Here is an 18,809-nt window from a genome sequence, read left to right on the forward strand (position 1 = left end):
ACGGTCACCAGCAAAGCTCCAGTGTGAAAAATGTGGTGAAGTATCTGAGGGCAGCCAGGTTTTGCAATGGAGCTGTACCCCAGCCAGAGTCAGGGGGTGAGAAGGTGACAAAATTGGCTGTACTGAACCTGGTAGAATGACTGAAGTGGGTAGCGGGGGAGGGGCTGGTTGAGAATTCTGCAAAAAGTCCCTCAGGATAATGCTCCCTTTCAAGTGTCCTGGGGTAGATTTTGGTGTCGGTCCATTTCTGAGTCCAGATTTGACACTACACGCCTGGACAGGTAGTAGGCCAGAGGATCGATTGGAAATTGGCCCTCAGGCCTCATCAAGCTGATGCTGCACTGGTCACATCTCCAGCTGAGCAAAGAGATCAATGTTGGGCCTCACTGGTGGAGGCCATTGGAAAAGCCCCGGGGTGGGGGTGTGGGAGTTAGGCCACGAAGGGTGGGAGGGTTCGGATAGTGTCCACTCTGCTCACTCCCGGCTCCACAGGGACAATTTTAAAAATGCAAAACATTCTTCAACATTCCTGCGCACTGGTGGGTGCTAAAGAATGGGGCAGATATGGAGAAGATATTTCCACTAGTGGAGGTGACCAGAATGGTTGGGTGGGGTGGGGTGTGGGGGGACTGAGGGAGGCGTGGGGGCCGTGGGTGGGGTGGTGTGAGGTGGTGTGGGGGTGGGGGAAGGAGGGGTTGGGGGGTTTGGAGGGGTGGGTTCATATAAGACAGTCACCAGTTAATCCAATCGGGAATTCAAGAGAAACTTCTTTACCGAGAGAGTGAGGAGAATGTGAAACTCACTAACGTGTTGAGGTGAATAGATCCATTTAAGGGGAAGCTAAATAAACACATGAGGGAGAAAGGACTGGAAGGTTTTGCTGATAGGATGAGGTGAAGAGGGGTGGGTCGAGGTTTGTGTGAAGTATAAACCCCAGCATGGAGCTATTTGTATTGTGTCACACGTTCTATATAATTTTATGCAGTGTTTTCCCCTCTTCAGATTCTCTCCTACAATAACGTGATCTCACTTCCCAAGCTCCACCAATACTGTTCTCCCTCCCTCTATCTGACAGCACACTTCATTCCATCATTAGGCAGTAATGTCAGTAATCATACTGTGGCCTCTCTGATGTGTGCTTACTTTGCCGGTGGTGGTGCTAATGAGTGGCATTCAGTGAGGTAAAAGTACAGCGTGTGCTAGAAAACAGGTCAGATTCTATTGGGCTGTAGCTTACAGGGTTTTTGGTGCAGTAGCAGAGGGAAAGCCAAGCACATGGCAGCAAAGATACACTTCATTTGGTCCATATTCCTATGGAGTTTAGAAGAATGAGAGGTGATTTCATTCAAAGGTATAAAATTCTTGAAGGGTTTGGGAGTCAGTGCTGAGTTGCTTCCCCTGGTTGGAGGGCCTAGGACAAAGGGTCACAGCCTCAGCATAAAGGGTAGGCCATTTTGCCAGATGAGAAATTTATTCGCTCATCAAGACTCCTTCAACAGCACCTTCCAAACATGCGACCTCCACCACTTAGAAGGACAAGGGCAGCAGATGCACCACCTGTAAGCTCCTTTCCAAGTCACTCACCATCCTGACTAGGAAATATATCGGCCGTTCCTTCACTGTCGCTGGGTCAAAATCCGGGAACTCCCTCCCTAACAGCACTGTGGGTGTACCTATACCACAGGGACTGCAGCGGTTCAAGAAGGCAGCTCACCCCCACCTTCTCAAGGGGCAATTAGGGATGGGCAACAAATGCTGGCCCAGCCAGTGACGCTGACATCCTGTGAAAGGATGTTTTCAAAACTGAATTATGAATCTTTGGAATTCTCTGCCTCAGGGGACTGTGGGTGCTCAGTTGCTGAGTATATTCAAGACAGAGAGCAATAGATTTTTGGACATCAAAGGAATCAAGAGATATGGGACAGGGCAGGAGAGTGTAGCTGAGGTAGAAGATCAGTCATAATTTATTGAATGGTGCAGCAAGCTCGAGGGGCCGAATGGCCACCTCCTGAACCTACTTCCTATGTTTTTATGTTCACTGGTCTGGTGAAACAGCTGAACGTATAATAAAACTTAGAAGCAAAAGACTGCGGACGCTGGATATCTGAAACAAAAAACAGAGGCCATAAATATGATAGTCGCAAATAAATGTGACACAGAAGAATTCAGGAGAAACTTTTTCACCCATTAAGTGGTGGGAAAGAGGAACTCGTTACCACAGGGCGTAGTGAGGTGAATAGATAGAGAGGCAGTTGGATAACCACATGAGGGAGAAGTGAACAGATGGTTATGCTGATAGGGGGAGATGAAGAGGGGTGAGAGGAGGCTTGCGTGGCTCAGTAACACCAGCCTTGGTCCAAATGACCTGTTTAGCTTCTGTAAGTTCTGTGTAATTTTATGGAATGCTAGAAAACACTGAGCAGGTCAGGCAGCATCTTTGAAGGTAGAAACAGAGATAATACACCAAGTTGATGATGTTTAGTCAGGACTGTAAGATGTTGGAGATTTACAGTTTTTAAGCAGAGACAGAGCCTGGTGTGGGGTACGGGCATTGGACAGGAGTACCCAGGGAAAGAATAAAATGAAAAGTCTATGATAGGGTGAAGGGCAGGAGTGGAAACAAAAGATGGGCCTGGATGAGGTATAAATGGTTATAAAAGTCTGAGAGAAAATGGAAGTGGTGTTTAAGATCGAATAAGAATGTTTAAAGCTGGAGGCTGTAAAGTGCCCAACAGAGAGACAAGCTGTTGTCCCTTGGGTTTGTCTCAAACTTCATTGGAAAAGTGTAGGAGACCGAGGATAGACAGGTCAGAATGGGAAGGAGGATTGACAATAATAACATTCGATTTGCACCATTATATCCTGAGACTAGAGCAGCTGGGCTGATACCCTGTGCGCAAACAGCTAGTTCTCAATGCTGCTTCATTGAAAAACCCTCAGGGAAATCCCTATTGCCACAGATCGACAGGACTAAATTGAACAGCTCTATCAAAGAGCCAGCTCAGGCATGATAGGCTGAATGGCATCCTTCTATGCTCCATGATTCTGTGATCAACATCAACCCATTCCGTCGACTGATATGGATTCTATTCACTGCATGGTCCTTTCTCTTTACCATCCCTGCACCCACCGCAGGGCAGTTCCACGGTCACCAGGTGCCCTCTTCTCCCATGTCTTCGTGGCCCCAATAGCTGTCTAGACTAACTCAACACAAAGCATGACTGACCGTGGAATTTGCCTGCTTGTTGTGTTATGTCAGTGATCCCTGTGCTCCTGTATGCTCCAGAGCCTTGGACCACCTGCAGGCACGTCAAAGCACTGGGGAAGTACCACGAGTGCTGCCTTTGCAAGATCCTCCAAACCCAGTGGCAAGAAAGGTGGTCCAAAAGCAGCGTCCTCTACCAAGCCAACAGGCCCAGCATTGAGGCGCTAACCACTCAAAACCAGCCTCACTGGGCAGGATATGTCATTTGTGCATGACACCAGACACCCAAATCAACTGCTCTACTTGGAACTCAATCGCGGCAGGGGAGCTGAAACGCTTTAGGCATGTCTTCTAAACATCCCTGAAGAGGTCAAACATCCCCGCTGACTCATGGGAATCTCTGGTTGTCACCAGCCAAAATGAAGAAGGTTCACTTGGGAAGGCAGCGAACACGTGGAGAGACATCGATGGGAACACGCAGAGGCAAAGTCAAGATGTCGGGGAAAGTGGTCAAACCTCCAAATAACCCATCTACCCGACGCTTCAAGCACCACCTGCCCTCCATGTGACAAAGTCTGCAGATTGCGCATTGGACTTATTAGCCGCCTCAAAACCCATCGAACCAGAGGTGAAGCAAGTCATCCCTCAATCCCGAGGGATTGCCTGAAAAGAAGAAAGACGGCTCATTAACGGACTGGATGGTGCACTGAGCTATTCGGGAGTGCTCGATAAAACTGTGCCTGTCAGCCTTGGGGCTATGGGAGTCAGGAATTCCAATTCTCACTCCAGGGACTTGAGAACAAAGTCAGGACTGACACCTCAGTGAGGGAGTGCTGCACAGCCAAAGGCGCTGTCTTTTGGGTGGGACGTTAAACCAAGGCCCTGTTTACCCTCGCAGGTGGATGTAAAAGAGCCCAAGGCACTACTTTATAAGAAAAGTAGGGGAGTTTTCCTGGTGCCCTGGCCGATATTTGTCCCTCAACTAGTAGCTTTAGAGCAGATTATCTGGTCATTTATTTAATTGCTTCTGTGGGAGCTGGTGATCTACAAATTGGCTGCTGCATTTCCTACATCTGAACAGTGCTTCAAGAAGTTCTTCATTGACTGTAAAGCACTTTGTTGTGAGAGATGCTATATAAATGATGCACTGAGCTGCTTCATGCCTTGGCCATGCTTTGGTGCAGCGTGCATACAGGTTGGCGGTTTTCCCTGTGCGCTGGGGAAACCTATCAGCTCCCATTTCCCATCGAGTTCTTTTTAAAGCCATTTAATGGATTTAAAAAGTCAGTAATTCAAATCCTGGCTTCTTTCAGAGATGATCCAGAAAACAGGGAAGCAGCTGTTTCTAACTGGCAGCTCTCTGGCTCATTGAGTGATCCTCTGAAGGAAAAGGGGTTAAAGGAGTTTGTGAGAGATTATCTTGAGTATAAATACTGAGATGCAAATCGGTCGAAAGTTCCTCTGTTCAAATGAGTTTGCTTTTTGTGTCGTCTTGGCGCTGAACAATGTCTCCTGCTGGTGGTGTCAGTATTGATTCACCAACATCCCGATAACTCTATCTGACATAACACATTGCTGATATCGCCATAGTTAACAGATAGCAGGTATCAGGCACTCAGTACACTACTTACTGATAAGGCATGCAGCGATTGCGGTTCTCGAAAGTATAGCTGGGCAGTCATTTCAACCAGCGCCACCCTACCACCCCCGCCAATCTCTGTAATGTTGTTCCTGTCTTGGTTTAATGCTCCTCTCTACAATGTGCCCTCTGTCTCTGCGTCTCCCTCCATCTCTACAACATGTCCCCTGTCTCTGTGCCCTTGTTTCTATAAATGCTAGTCTCTATAACATGCCCTTTCTGTGTCTCTGCCTCTATAACCTGCCTTTCTCTACCTGGCTGCCTTTATTTGTCCTCTCACTAACACGTTGCTTTTCTATTTAATGTAAATACAAATTCTGCATTTATATAATGTCCCAAAGTACTTCACTGATGGACCACTCCTTTCAAAGACAGTGGCTGCTGTATAAGCAAAGAAACCCGCTAATTTGAACAGCAAGATCCCACAAGCAGCAGTAACATGTTTTTGGTTGAATCTTGACCGTGCACAGAATCCTCTGCTCTTCTGTTTTTAGGGCCACAGGATCTTTCACATCCATGGTTGGATGAACATCTTCCCCTCACTACTGCACTGAAGTCTTATCGTAGAGTATCTTCTTGTTCATCCTGCTGTTTGTACCACAACCTTCTAAGTCAGAAGCAAGTGTTTTACCAACTGAGGCAGTAGTTGTATCTTGTCCCTTTCTCTATAACAGCCCTCTCACTGTATAGCGCTCGCAACATGTTCCTCTGCATTACAATAAAAAAGACTCACATTTAAATAGCGGCTTTCACAATCTCAGCGCTTCACAGCCAATGAAGTACTGTTGAAGTGTAGCCACAGTTGTGATGTAATGCAGCAATCAATTTGTGCACAGCAAGATCCCAGAAACAGCAATGTAATAATGACTTGTGTGCGTGATTGTTAGTCGGGGCATAAATATTGGCCAGGACACCAGGTGAACCACCGCCCCCCTACAGCTCTTCTTCAAAGTAGTTCCATGGGATCTTTAACATGCTCTTGAGAGGGCAGATGGGTACTCAGCCTAACGTCTTATCTGAAGGTTGGCACCTCTGACAGCACTGCACTCCCTCAGCACTGCCCTGAAATGCATCCATGAGAATCCTAGCTCTTTTAATGAAATGTTGCCTAAAATAGCATATGTTACAGTGAAATTATTGCGGGATCTGTTGTAAATCATCACATATGTAGCCATCACATACCCTAGTCTGGGAACCTGGGGAGCTGGGTTAAGCAGACTGGTGGAGAGTATAGTTGTGCAATGAGGAAGTCAAACTACACTGCACATTATTCTTTCAGATGGCACATCAAACCAAGGCCCTATCTGTCCTCTCAGTTGGATGTAAAAGATCCCATGGCACCAATTCGAAGAAGATTAGGCAAGATATCCCAGATGTTAAGAAGTATTTGGATGTGCACTTGCGATGCCATGGCATACAAGGCTATGGGCCTAGTGCTGGAAAATGGGATTAGAATAGTTAGGCACTTGTTTGACCGGCACAGACTCGATGGGCTGAAGGGCCTTTTTCTGCGCTGTAGACCTCTATGACTCTATGTCTTCGCCAATATTTACCCCTCAATCAACAGCACTAAAAAAGACAGGTTATCTGGTCACTGCTGTTTGTGGGAGTTGCTGTGCACAAATTGGCAGCTGCAATTCCTGTATTACAACGGTGACTACACAAGTATTTCATTGGATGTAAAGCTCTTTGACGTGTCCTGAGGTCGTGAAAGGTGCGAAAGAAATCTTCCTTTCTTCCAAGCCCCTTCCTGTCACGGTCTCTCACCAAGCCTTGCCGCAATTCTGTCCTAGTTTTTGGTGGAATGGGCCCAGTCTGTGCAGGAACTGATACCAGTTCAGTTCGTTCTGTGAGGGAGTTACTGTTATTGTGAGATTTGACTGTAGTTGGACCATTCTGGTAAATCCAGTGAGGCTGCAGGGCGGTGGAGAGCCAAGCCAATGATAATATGGAAGTGTAGAAAGCAAGAGCAGGCAGCCATTCCACACCAACCTCCAGTGCTGACCTTCCTCACGGGCTTATTTATTATCTTTACATTTTCCCGGTGGATTCAATCCCCACATATGGCATGCAATTCCTTAAATACGTTGGAGCTTGTTTGGGGCACGGGATTATTTGTCCCTCAGCAACAGGAGTGTGAGGGACTGACAGCTGATTGAAAAGATAAAGGAAAGGCACATTTATATAGCGCCTTTCATAGCCATCAGACCCATCCCAAAGTGTTTTACAACCTATAAAATACTTGGTCACTGTTGTAATGTAGGAAACACGCTAGCCAAAACACGCACAGCAAGCTCCAATAAGCGGCAGTGTGATAATGACCAGATAACCTATTTTTCTGATGTTGGCCAGAAAACTCGGGAGAACACTCCAGCTTTTCTTCAAATAGTCCCACGGGATGTTTTATGTGCATCAGAGCAGAAATATGAGGCCTTTGATTTAATCTCTCATCTGAGGACAGCACCTCCAACAGTGCAGCACACCCTCAGTACTACACTGGAGTGTCCACCTTGATTTTTGTCCTCAAGCCTAAAGTGACTTGAACCCAAAATCTTATGACTCAGAGGCAAGTGTGCTACCAACTGAGCCACAACTGATACCTGCTTCAATAGTTTAATATTCATTTCAATATTTCTCATATCAGAGAGTGTTACAGTGAGGGGTATATCAGAGAGTGTTACAGTGAGGGATGAGGGGTTTATCAGAGTGTTACAGTGAGGGGTGTGTGGTATATCAGAGAGTGTTACAGTGAGGGGTGTGTGGTATATCAGAGAATGTTACAGTGAGGGGTGTGGGCTATATCAGAGAGTGTTACAGTGAGGGGTGAGGGGTATATCAGAGAGTGTTACAGTGAGGGGTGTGGGGTATATCAGAGTGTTACAGTGAGGGGTGTGTGGTATATCAGAGAGTGTTACAGTGAGGGGTGTGGGGTATATCAGAGAGTGTTACAGTGAGGGTTGTGGGGTATATCAGAGAGTGTTACAGTGAGGGGTGTGGGGTATATCAGAGAGTGTTACAGTGAGGGGTGTGTGGTATATCAGAGTGTTACAGTGAGGGGTGTGTGGTATATCAGAGAGTGTTACAGTGAGGGGTGTGTGGTATATCAGAGAATGTTACAGTGAGGGGTGTGGGCTATATCAGAGAGTGTTACAGTGAGGGGTGAGGGGTATATCAGAGAGTGTTACAGTGAGGGGTGTGGGGTATATCAGAGTGTTACAGTGAGGGGTGTGTGGTATATCAGAGAGTGTTACAGTGAGGGGTGTGGGGTATATCAGAGAGTGTTACAGTGAGGGTTGTGGGGTATATCAGACAGTGTTACAGTGAGGGGTGTGGGGTATATCAGAGAGTGTTACAGTGAGGGGTGTGTGGTATATCAGAGAGTGTTACAGTGAGGGTTGTGTGGTATATCAGAGAATGTTACAGTGAGGGGTGTGTGGTATATCAGAGAGTGTTACAGTGAGGGGTGTGGGGTATATCAGAGAGTGTTACAGTGAGGGGTGTGTGGTATATCAGAGAGTGTTACAGTGAGGGGTGTGGGGTATATCAGAGAGTGTTACAGTGAGGGGTGTGGGGTATATCAGAGAGTGTTACAGTGAGGGGTGTGGGGTATATCAGAGAGTGTTACAGTGAGGGGTGTGGGGTATATCAGAGAGTGTTACAGTGAGGGGTGTGGGGTATATCAGAGAGTGTTACAGTGAGGGTTGTGTGGTATATCAGAGAGTGTTACAGTGAGGGTTGTGTGGTATATCAGAGAGTGTTACAGTGAGGGGTGTGGGGTCTACCAGGGAATATTACAGTGAGGGATGTGGAGTGTATCAGAGCGTGTTATAGTGAGACGCGTGGGGCATATCAGAGAGGATTACAGGAGGCATGTGGGATCTGTGTGAGAGTGTTACAGTGAGGGGTGTGGGGTATATCGGAGAGTGGTGCAGCAAGGATTTTGGGGTATTTTGGAGAACGTTACAGTGGAGGGTGTGGGTTATATCGGAGAGCGTTACAGTGAGGATTGTGGAGTGTATCGGAGCGTGTTACAGTGAGGGGGGAATGGATTATATTAGTGTGTTTGCAGTGATACACGTGAGGCATGTTGAAGGTTCTAAAAGGTTACACCCAATCCCCCAAGTGTAAAAACTATATGTATGAATCAGTTCCATTTCAGTATGCCCCTCCCCATCCCTCACATTTTCATACCTCAGTTGCGCGTCCAGTGCCAGGGAAGTAGAGGGGGAGCAGCAGTGAAGGTCGGAGGGAAAATACAAACTTGCGGGAAGAGTGTTCATCACAGTGACAATGTTGCTGGGCCTTGAGCTGTGTACCATCCCCCCCACCCCACCCAACCCAACCCCCACAACCCCTGCAGAGCTCAGAGCTGGAACAGACAGGGAATCAGTCTCGATCTCCTGGCCAGTTGACAGATGAACACAGCTTCATTCGCACAGCCTCCTGTTTTCCTTCTTTCTCCAATAAGTGCCATTCTCATGTCTACCCAGGTCCCTGATGCTTATTGATTCCAGCTGTTGGACTCTCACTGTATAAAGGTCTTTTTGTTGCCTACTCGCAGGCTGCCAGGATATTTAAAGCTGGAGTCGGCTGCAAGTGACTCCCTGGTTGATCATATCTCTGGTATATACGCAATAAAACGTTGAAGTGGTCATGATTGGCACTGTGTTTTTTTTATGTTGGGTGGATGAGTGGGCTTGTTGGTGTTAAACAATTTGGCCATCAGGGTTATTTAATTGGTGGCTGCTTCAGATTTGTGACTGCCAGTACATGTTGGCAACATTGAATTAATGTCTTTGTCTTCAGATCCGACTCATGTCTCTTCCCGTTAAGCTTCAGTCCCCTTCCTCTGGCCCCTGGTAACTCCCCCTTCGAGCTGTTCAGAGAGCTTCTTCTTTCATGTTATTCGTCCTTGGGATATGGGCATCGCTGACAAGCCCAGCATTTATTGCCCATCCCTGACTGTGCCTTCTTGAACCGCTGCAGTTCTGGTGGCGTAGATACACCCACAGTGAGGTTCCTATCCTCAGAACAAGTGAAAAAGCCACAGTCAAATCAGTGCAACAGGACATTCTACCTGGTTGGGGCAAGTGAATTGCCCATTGAAAGTTGGCTGATATAGTGAAAAGAAGTCCTCACTCTTGTTTATTGACTGGTTAGCTCAGTGCTATAAACACACCAACAGATAAAGCTTTGCTGGCTGTCTAGATACATAGTCAACAAGCCAGCAATTTCATTTACATTTGGCATCTGGTTGCAATAATGGCCCTATTCTTTAAGGTTAAAGGTCGCAATGAAACGGAGTTCGGCAGCTGGACGCCCACACAGTAGCTGCTGAATGGTTCTTCAGAGGACCCGAGTCAGTCAGGGTGCGAGTCAGGAATTCTACTGCCTTTCAGTACAACCCCCCATACAAGTCTCTGGCCAAATGGCCTTTATTCATGTAGAGCTTGAAGAGCAGGCTGCTCGGCTGTGGGGAGCCTCTTATCTAAGCAAATATTGTTCTCCTACGGACTCCCTGCAAATATCAACACCAGCAAATATTAACAGGCTCCCAGGGCCCTCCTGTGAATACTGACGAGGCTTTTGGATGGCCCAAACTTCCAAAAGACAATGGCTTGGATTTTCGCAACGACAGAGTTGCGAATGTGGCAGAGGAGTTCGAAATCCCGAAGTTTCGTCCCCGAACACGGCACCTACCATTTTCACAAGGCGGGAATGGGGTCAGGCCGGGATTTGCACTTGCGTGTTTCGTGGAGGCAGCTGCCTCCAATCATGTTTAATTTTTGTTAGCCAGGAGTAGGAAACACAATGTGTACAGATTAGACCTGATAGAAGCAGGTCTAGACTTTGCAGAATCCCTTGGAGAGATGGGGTACCTTGGTGGAGAAGTAGGGCACCACTTTGGATACAGCCCGGGGACACCTTTGGGAGAGGTAAGGTGCACTTTGGGAGAGGGAAGATGCTCTTTGTGAAAGGCCAAGTGACCTTTTGGAGAAGTAAGATTCCCTTTGGGATTGTTAAAAGTGGACATGAATGTGTGTAAAAGGTGCATAAACTCATTGGAACTGTCACGAGACCTGTCAAAAGCAACTGTCAAAAGCAAATGTCAAGCTGTCAAGGCATTTAAAACTGCCCTTTAAATTTTTGAAAAAAAACTGTGGAGTGTTAAAAAAAAATCATTGTTTGTTGACATAAGCCTGAGGGTTCTCATTACTGGATTAGTGCTGCATGACTGATTTTTTAAAATTCATTTACAGGATGTGGGCGTCACTGGCTAGGCCAGCAGTAATTGCCCATCCCTAATTGCCCTTCCATTATCAGAATGGGGCGCCTGCCATTTCAGTTTGACTGACAGCTAGAAGACTCTAGATCAGTCAAGGCATAGATTACAAAAGTAGGGAGGTCATGTTGGAGTTGTATAGAACCTTGGTGAGGCCACAGCTGGAGTACTGTGTGCAGTTCTGGTCGCCACATTATAGGATGGATGTGATTGCACTGGAGGGGGTGCAGAAGAGATTCACCAGGATGTTGCCTGGGATGAAACATTTAAGTTATGAAGAGAGGTTGGATAGACTTGAGTTGTTTTCATTGGAGCAGAGAAGACTGAGGGGCCACCTGATCGAGGTGTACAAGATTATGAGGGGCATGGACAGGGTGGATAGGGAGCAGCTATTCCCCTTAGTTGAAGGGTCAGTCACGAGGGTACATAAGTTCAAGGTGAGGGGCAGGAGGTTTAGGGGGGATGTGAGGAAAAACTTTTTTACCCAGAGGGTGGTGACGGTCTGGAATGCGCTGCCTGGGAGGGTGGTGGAGGCGGGTTGCCTCACATCCTTTAAAAAGTACCTGGATGAGCACTTGGCACGTCATAACATTCAAGGCTATGGGCCAAGTGCTGGTAAATGGGATTAGGTAGGTAGGTCAGGTGTTTCTCATGTGTCGGTGCAGACTCGATGGGCCGAAGGGCCTCTTCCGCACTGTGTGATTCTGTGGGACTATGAATTCAAATGTTTGTTTTTATAAGGGAGTATGCACTTGAATGAAAGGGATTATGTAGTTGAAGGAATGTAAATATAGTGAATTGTTTGTATTAAAGAGAGTTTTTTAAAAACGAAAGCCTGAAATAGACACTTAAAATGTATTAAACTCACAGTCCTGCCCATGGTGGATACTGGGTGAGTTGGCATGGAGAGTGTAAGGGAAAAGTGTGGTTGGCGCAGGGCATGGGTTGGCATGAGTTGGGACTAAGTTGGTTTACGGACTATAAAGGGCCATGTGGGGTGGATAGAGGGTCATAGATTGGCATGGAGGGTATGAGGGGCTATGGGTTGGCATGAATAGGTCATGAGGGATGAGAAGGTGAGAGGGGTGAGGGCTGCAGAGCTGTTTTATATTTTGTTAAAATCTTGGACAAAATGCTGGTTCACCGAGGCAGGCCTTCTGCTCCCCCACCTCCCCCCTCCATCTCCACACTCGGCAGCCTCCGCATTGTTTCCAGAGTCACCTGCCCTTCAGATCAAAAATCCGACATTCCGAGCCACTTTTATAGACGCTGCCGGGAGTTTCCCCGTCTCTGCACACTCGCGTGAGTGAAAATTCAGGCCAATGTCAGCTATTCCAAAGAAAATTATACATTTTAAAAAAAACAAATAATCTTTCTTGTTAATAAATCAACAAATATGGAATAAGGGAGAATCCTCTCGAGACTGTACTCACTGTATGTGATACAGCAGCCCCAGGTGGGCAGGGGGTTGATGTACTTATAGACATATACATATATATATATATATATATATACTTGTATACATATATACTTGTAGACCTGGACCACCTAGAGTTTATGTACACCAGTATGAGAACCTCTAGTGCCCATGTGTGATGATTTGAGTTTATGTATGGGGGGGGAAGATACTGCAGTATCAAAATGATTTTGATTCTGTGTTCGCACTTCTGTCTTTGAGTCAGAAGGTTGTAGATTCAAGTGTCACTTCATATACTTGAGCACAAAACCCAGGCTTGACACTCGCACTGCAGTCATGAAGGAGTGCTGCACTGTTGGAGGTGTCGTCTTTCGGGTGAGATGAGCTGAGTCTCCGCCCACCCTTTCAAGCGAATGCGGAGGATCCCAAGGCATTCTTCGAAGAGGAGCAAGAGGGTGGAGTTCTCCCTTGTGTACTGGCCCATATTAACTCAAGTAGTGCTCAGGGTTAAACGTTCCTATTTCCCTCTGCCTTGTGAACTGTGCAATGGTCCTCTGCCCCACAAGGTCAATACTTCCCCGAACCTCCTGACCAGAAAGGAAAACGCAATTGGAAGTCTGATCTGCTCAGTGCCATGTGGGTGTACCTACACCACATGGACTGCAGCGGTTCAAGAAGGCAACTCACCCCCACCTTCTCAAGGGCAATTAGGGATGGGCGATAAATGCTGGCCTAGCCTGTGATGCCTACACCCCATGAATGAACAATATTTATCACCTAATCAGTGCCACTAAAACAGATCATCTGGTTCGTTTTCACGTTTCTGTCTGTGGGATCTTGCTGTGCACAACTTGGCTGCCGCGTTTCCTACATTACAACAGTGACCACACCTCAATGAAGTGCTTCATTGGCTGTAAAACGCTCTAAGGCATCCTGAGGATGTGAAAGGCGCTATATAAATCCAAGTTCTTTCTTCACACCACCAGGTCTGTGGAGTAGCTGAACTGAGTTCAGACGTGGGTCCCTGTGGAACTGTCACAGAACACGACAATGTTATGACCTTCACAGAAGCCGCCGTTTCTCTTGGACTCCAGATCAACGCAGACTCCTGAGCTTGGTAAGAGACACCTAAATTTATACGTTCGCAAAGGTGTTAACAGCAAGATCCATGAGTCTCGTTTACTCTGTTGAGCCATCTGCCAGCTGGAATTTGTAATCCTCGGACCTGAATTAATCTGCTCGCTGTTACATCCAAACCCTTGATCCCTCTTATCCCACCGGGGGACCCGTAATCCTGCCCCTTCCTGGGTAGCAACAGGGTGGCTCCTCAATGTTACTGAGATTGTCACAGAGCCACAGTCAAGGGCACTACACCCAGAGACTGAAGTGAACACATTGATATGCTTCCCCTAACCTGTGGGACGGCAAGATATCAGAATGGTGTGGGGGGGCAGGGTGGGGTGCTGGGGGGTGGGGTGGAGGTTAGGAATGTGTTGCGCAATCCCTCAGATGATCCCAATTATCCCAGAACAGCTGCTGGGCTTCAGTTTTATATATATATATATATCTATAGTCCCAGCTCACAGCCCATCGGCCACCCCTACCCCTCACCCCCTCCCCACCCCCGACCTCCCCCTGTATGGTGCCCATGGCAACAGCACTACATCCTTAATTACGGTTGGAGAGGCGGAGCCACAGGCTTTGGCTGTGAGGATGAACATTTCCTGTTATAATTACAGTCGCTCATTGATAATATGAGAGTGAATCTCAGAAGGGAGCCCACTCGCAAGAGAGCCCAGGGCAAAGACATCTCACAAACATGATTGGTATCATTACAGAGGGAGAGCCGCAGACCAGCTTTACCAGCACAGCACCAGGGACTTCAGTTAACGCGGAGAGACTGGGATTGTTCTCCTTAGAGCAGAGAAGGTTAAGGGGGAGGTATTAACAGACACATTTAAAATTATGAAGAATTTTGAGAGACTAAATAAGGACAAACTGTTTTTACTGGCAGGAGGGCCGGGAGCCAGAGGACACTGATGTAAGGTAACTGGCAGCGAAAGCAGAGGGGAGGTGAGGAGAAATTATTTTCACAGCAAGTTGATATGATTTGGAATGTACTGCCCAAAACAGCCTCAATAGTAACTCTCGAAAGGAAATTGAATAAATACCTGAAAAGGAAATATTTGCAGGGCTATGGGGAAGGAACAGTGAAGTGGGACTAATTGGATTACACTTTCAAAGAGCTGGCATAGGCACGATGGGCTGAATGGCCTCCTTCTGTGCTGTAAGATTCTATCAATATAATTTCAGGATTGAAAGTGGCCCTAAGATCTACCAGGTCCAGAGGAGATTGGAGTATTCTTACCCATCCTCTGAATTTTATATCCCAGTGCCAGGGTCTCTTTATGAATTAATATTTGCTCTTGGAGTGCATAGTTTGCTAATACTTCAGTTCTTGTAATGTTTTAGTGTCCTGTGAGGGGTGGGGGGGGGTGGGGTGAATGGCAAGACCAGCATTTGTTGCCCATCCCCAGTTGCCCTTGATCTGAGTGGCTTGCTGAAGCCATTTCTGAGCCAACCACATCTCTGTGGGTCTGGAGTCACAGGAAGGCCAGACCAGGTAAGGGCAGCAGATTTTATTCTCTGAAGGACATGAGAGAACCAGATGGTTTTTTTTTAACAACAGCCAGTGATAGTTTCATGGTCACCCTTACTGAGAAAAGCTTTCAATTCCAGATTTTATTTCATTGAATTTTAAATTCCACCACCAAGGAGCATTAGCATTAGCCTGAGCTTCTAGATTGCTCGTCCATTGACATTACCACTGCACCGCCATCTCCCCCAAGTCGCATAGTGTTCGCCTGAAAAGGTTCAGACCCTCGCAGACTGTTGCATGTCATGCTGAGGTGCCCTTTCATTACAGTGGCCAGTAACCCAACCCTGAGCACAGACTATTCCCTGAGTATAGAAGGTTAGGGACTGACCTGAGAGAGGTGTTTATTACGATCCAAAAGGTTGATAGGGTAGATACAGGGAAACTGTTTCCTCTGCTAGGAGAGTCCAGAACAAACAGAACCTTAAAATTCAGGTGTGATGCGTGGAACCACAACTTCACCCAGAAGGACAGTGGAAATCTGAAGCTCGCTCCCCCAAAAAGCTGCTGATGCCGGGGATCAGCTGAAAATTTCAGAACTGAGATGAATAGATTTTTTTGTTGGGGGTAGAGTACTAAAGGTTACAGAGCCAAGGTGGGCAGATGGAGTTCAGATACAAATTAGCCAAGATCTAATCGAACGGTGGATCAGGATTGATGGGAGGGGGTTGTGGGGAGCGAGTAGCTGAATAACCTCCCCCTGTTCCTTAGGATTCTGAAATTCCATAGATGCATTTAAGGGGAAGATAGATAAACACGGGAGAGGGAAAGGAATGTTGATGTAGTTAGTGATAGGAGGAGGCTTGCACAAGCATAAACGTGGGCACTGATCTGTTGGATGGATTATCCTATTTCTGTGCTGTAAATATGATATAATTATTAGGCAGGCAGTTAATTCAATTCCCAAAAAAACTGGCATGATTGGCAGGAGTGTGGCAGACTTGGCATCTTGTTGGTCTCCTGCTGTGCTACCAGTTTGTTTAGGATGCCCCACTGTCCTTTGTCTATTATGACACCCAGGCATTTAGGGGTTGGATGAGGGGGTGCAGAAAGGCCAAATAAATTAATAGCTGGATTGAGCTATAGTTTATACAATTATAAGGAAAGGCTGCAGAATATTAACTCTTTCAAACTGAGTATAAAATGCAGTTTTAAATTTATAATAGAAATGTAAAATGCAATTTGAAAGTCTCAACAGCCAGCGTTCAGTGAAGCTGTATGAAAGGGTTAGTAAGGAACATTTTCAGAATATAACGTGGGAGACAACAAACAGGGAGCGATGGGCAGCCAGACAGAGAGAGAGAGAGGGACAGAGAGAAAGGGAAGGAGGGACATAAGGGCAGAGAGAGTTGGAGGGAGGGAGGGAGGGAGAGAGGGAGGGACAGGCAGAGAGAGAGAGAGGGAGGACAGGCAGAGAGAGAGGGAGGACAGGCAGAGAGAGAGAGAGGGAGGGATAGAGAGAGAGAGGGAGGACAGGCAGAGGGAGAGAGGGAGGTCCGACAGACAGAGAGGGGGGGAGGGATAGAGAGAGAAGGAGGGACAGACACAGAGGGTGGGAGGGAGGGAGGGACAGGCAGAGAGAGAGAGGTGGGGGGACAGGCAGAGAGGGACGACAGACAGAGAGAGGGGGACAGATGGGCAGAGAGAGAGGGGGGGGACAGGCAGTGAGGGAGGGTCAGAGACAGAGGGAGGGACAGACAGAAAGAGAGATAGAAAGGGAGGGACAGAGAGAAGGAGCAAGACAAACAGAGAGAGAGACACACACAGACAGACAGACATAGAGAGAAATAGACAAAGACAGAGATAGGTAAGAAACAGAGGGGACAGGGAAAGGATCATAAAGAAAGAGGGGCAGAGTGACAGACAGACATAATGAGAAAGACAAGGACAGATAGAGAAACAGAGAAAGAGATAGATAAGAAACAGACACAGATGGAGAGAGACAGATAAACAGAACGAGAGGCAGAGAGTCACCTATTCAGTGACATGGTGGGGGAGTAATTACTTTCCTTCAGTATGACAGAGTGCTTTCATCACAGATATTTAGGCAGAGAGATTGGAGGAGATGTTATCTGGTAATAAAGCATCAGAATGTAGAAAATATACAGTCTGATTCTGGCATTCAGGAGTGTGTTGCCTGCTAGTAGGTGTCTTCTGTAATCCTTCATTCTTGGATTTGCTCTGATGGGATGCTGAGATTCTCGATAGTATACTCAGGAAACACTTTGCCTCACTCTTCAGCGGCCGTCCAGTGGTGCGGGTGCCATCCTCTGAGCCTGGGTACGACATGAGACCTGGTGGGCCCAGAAACGATTAGCAAGTAGGTGAAGAAAATGGGGAAGCCATAAACTGTTGCCCGCCAGGGATCGAGCTCAGCTTACCCCAGAATTGTATCACTTTCGATTCATAATGGCACCCAAGAAAAGAGCTCTTCATCCCACTGGGCCACAGGGGATGCAAACCAGATCCTAGAGGGTGGAAAGAGAGTTGACTAATACACTACACCACACAGCTCCCTTAACTTCACTTCAGTCTCTCTGACTTAGGCTGCATCCCGACCCTGGCCCCCCCAGAGTTGATAGGTCAATGTTGTTGTAGCACTCTGTGACCCAGCCGCTGGCAATATTTCCTTTCTTTATTGGGTGTTTAACTGTATCTTTTATTTATTTTTAATAAAGATGAGCTATTTTCCCTTTTGACCCCAGACATCCTGAGCCTTCACATTCCAGCCTCACAACTGAGGATGTTTCTGTCTGGGTCAGAGCTCAATTCTCAAAGGACTGAAGTCACTTACTACAAAGGAATTCTCTTAATCAGTTTACTTTCCTGAGCATTCTAGCCCGAGCAGGAGAGATTGATACCAGCTGACCAGGGTCGATAGATTTTAGGCATACAGTGACTGTCAAGCTCATTGTAAAGGATACGAGGCTGACTCCACCAGTCAGATTAGAGCCATCATAGTCATTCGGTTGTACAGAACCTGGATATTGCTGAAAAAAACCACATTTTTTGTCATAAGTTTTCATCTTGCACTCATCAAAGCAATTTGCACGAAAATATCAGTGTCAGAGGAAACAACATGGTGTATTCTCTATGGCAATGTCTCTACCAATCAGAGTCCACTTGCGAACCAATCAGCACTCTCTTCTCATACAGTATAAATATGTTGCTTCCCCTGACATTTCTCTTGTGAATTGTCCTGATGAGTGAAAGATGAAAAGCTTTGACAGAAAATGCCTCTTTTTTTCAGCAATATAACCATCATCTTGTGTGACTTGGTTTAATTTTAAGAGTCAGGTTATTCCAGCTGAAAATAGGAACTGCTTCATATCGAAACCTAGAACGTTAAGGGCGCAGAAGGAGGCCGTTCAGCCCATTGTGTCTGTGCTGGCTCTCTCTCTCTGCAAGAGCAATCGAGTCCCACTCCTCTGTCTTTTCCCTGTAGCCCTGCAGATAAATTTTCTCTTCTGATTGAATCTGCCTCCTGCACACAATCAGGCCGTCCATTCCTGACCCTAACCATTGCTGCTTACAAAAGTTTTTCAGCAGGTCACCATTGCCTCTTTTGCCAATCACGTTAAATCAATGTCCCCTGATTCTCGATCCTTC

General features: G+C 46.8%; 1 protein-coding gene and 1 long non-coding RNA gene across 7 annotated transcripts in view; one reads left to right on the plus strand and one right to left on the minus strand.

The window, feature by feature from the left end:
* Positions 1–18,809, minus strand: part of LOC144668978 (uncharacterized) — a 139,277-nt gene that overhangs the window by 96,914 nt on the left and 23,554 nt on the right. The window lies entirely within an intron of this gene.
* Positions 1–18,809, plus strand: part of kank2 (KN motif and ankyrin repeat domains 2) — a 114,109-nt gene that overhangs the window by 41,076 nt on the left and 54,224 nt on the right. For 5 of the 6 annotated variants that reach the window (XM_078531500.1, XM_078531502.1, XM_078531501.1 and 2 more), the window contains one exon: positions 13,531–13,661. The gene's annotated coding sequence lies outside the window, so the exon portion shown is untranslated. Of the gene's footprint in view, positions 1–13,530; positions 13,662–14,558; positions 14,618–18,809 lie in introns of all 6 variants that reach the window. The other variant, XM_078531505.1, reaches the window with a different exon arrangement.

This window comes from Cetorhinus maximus, chromosome 28 (genome assembly GCF_964194155.1).
Source record: "Cetorhinus maximus chromosome 28, sCetMax3.hap1.1, whole genome shotgun sequence".
NCBI lineage: Eukaryota > Metazoa > Chordata > Chondrichthyes > Lamniformes > Cetorhinidae > Cetorhinus > Cetorhinus maximus.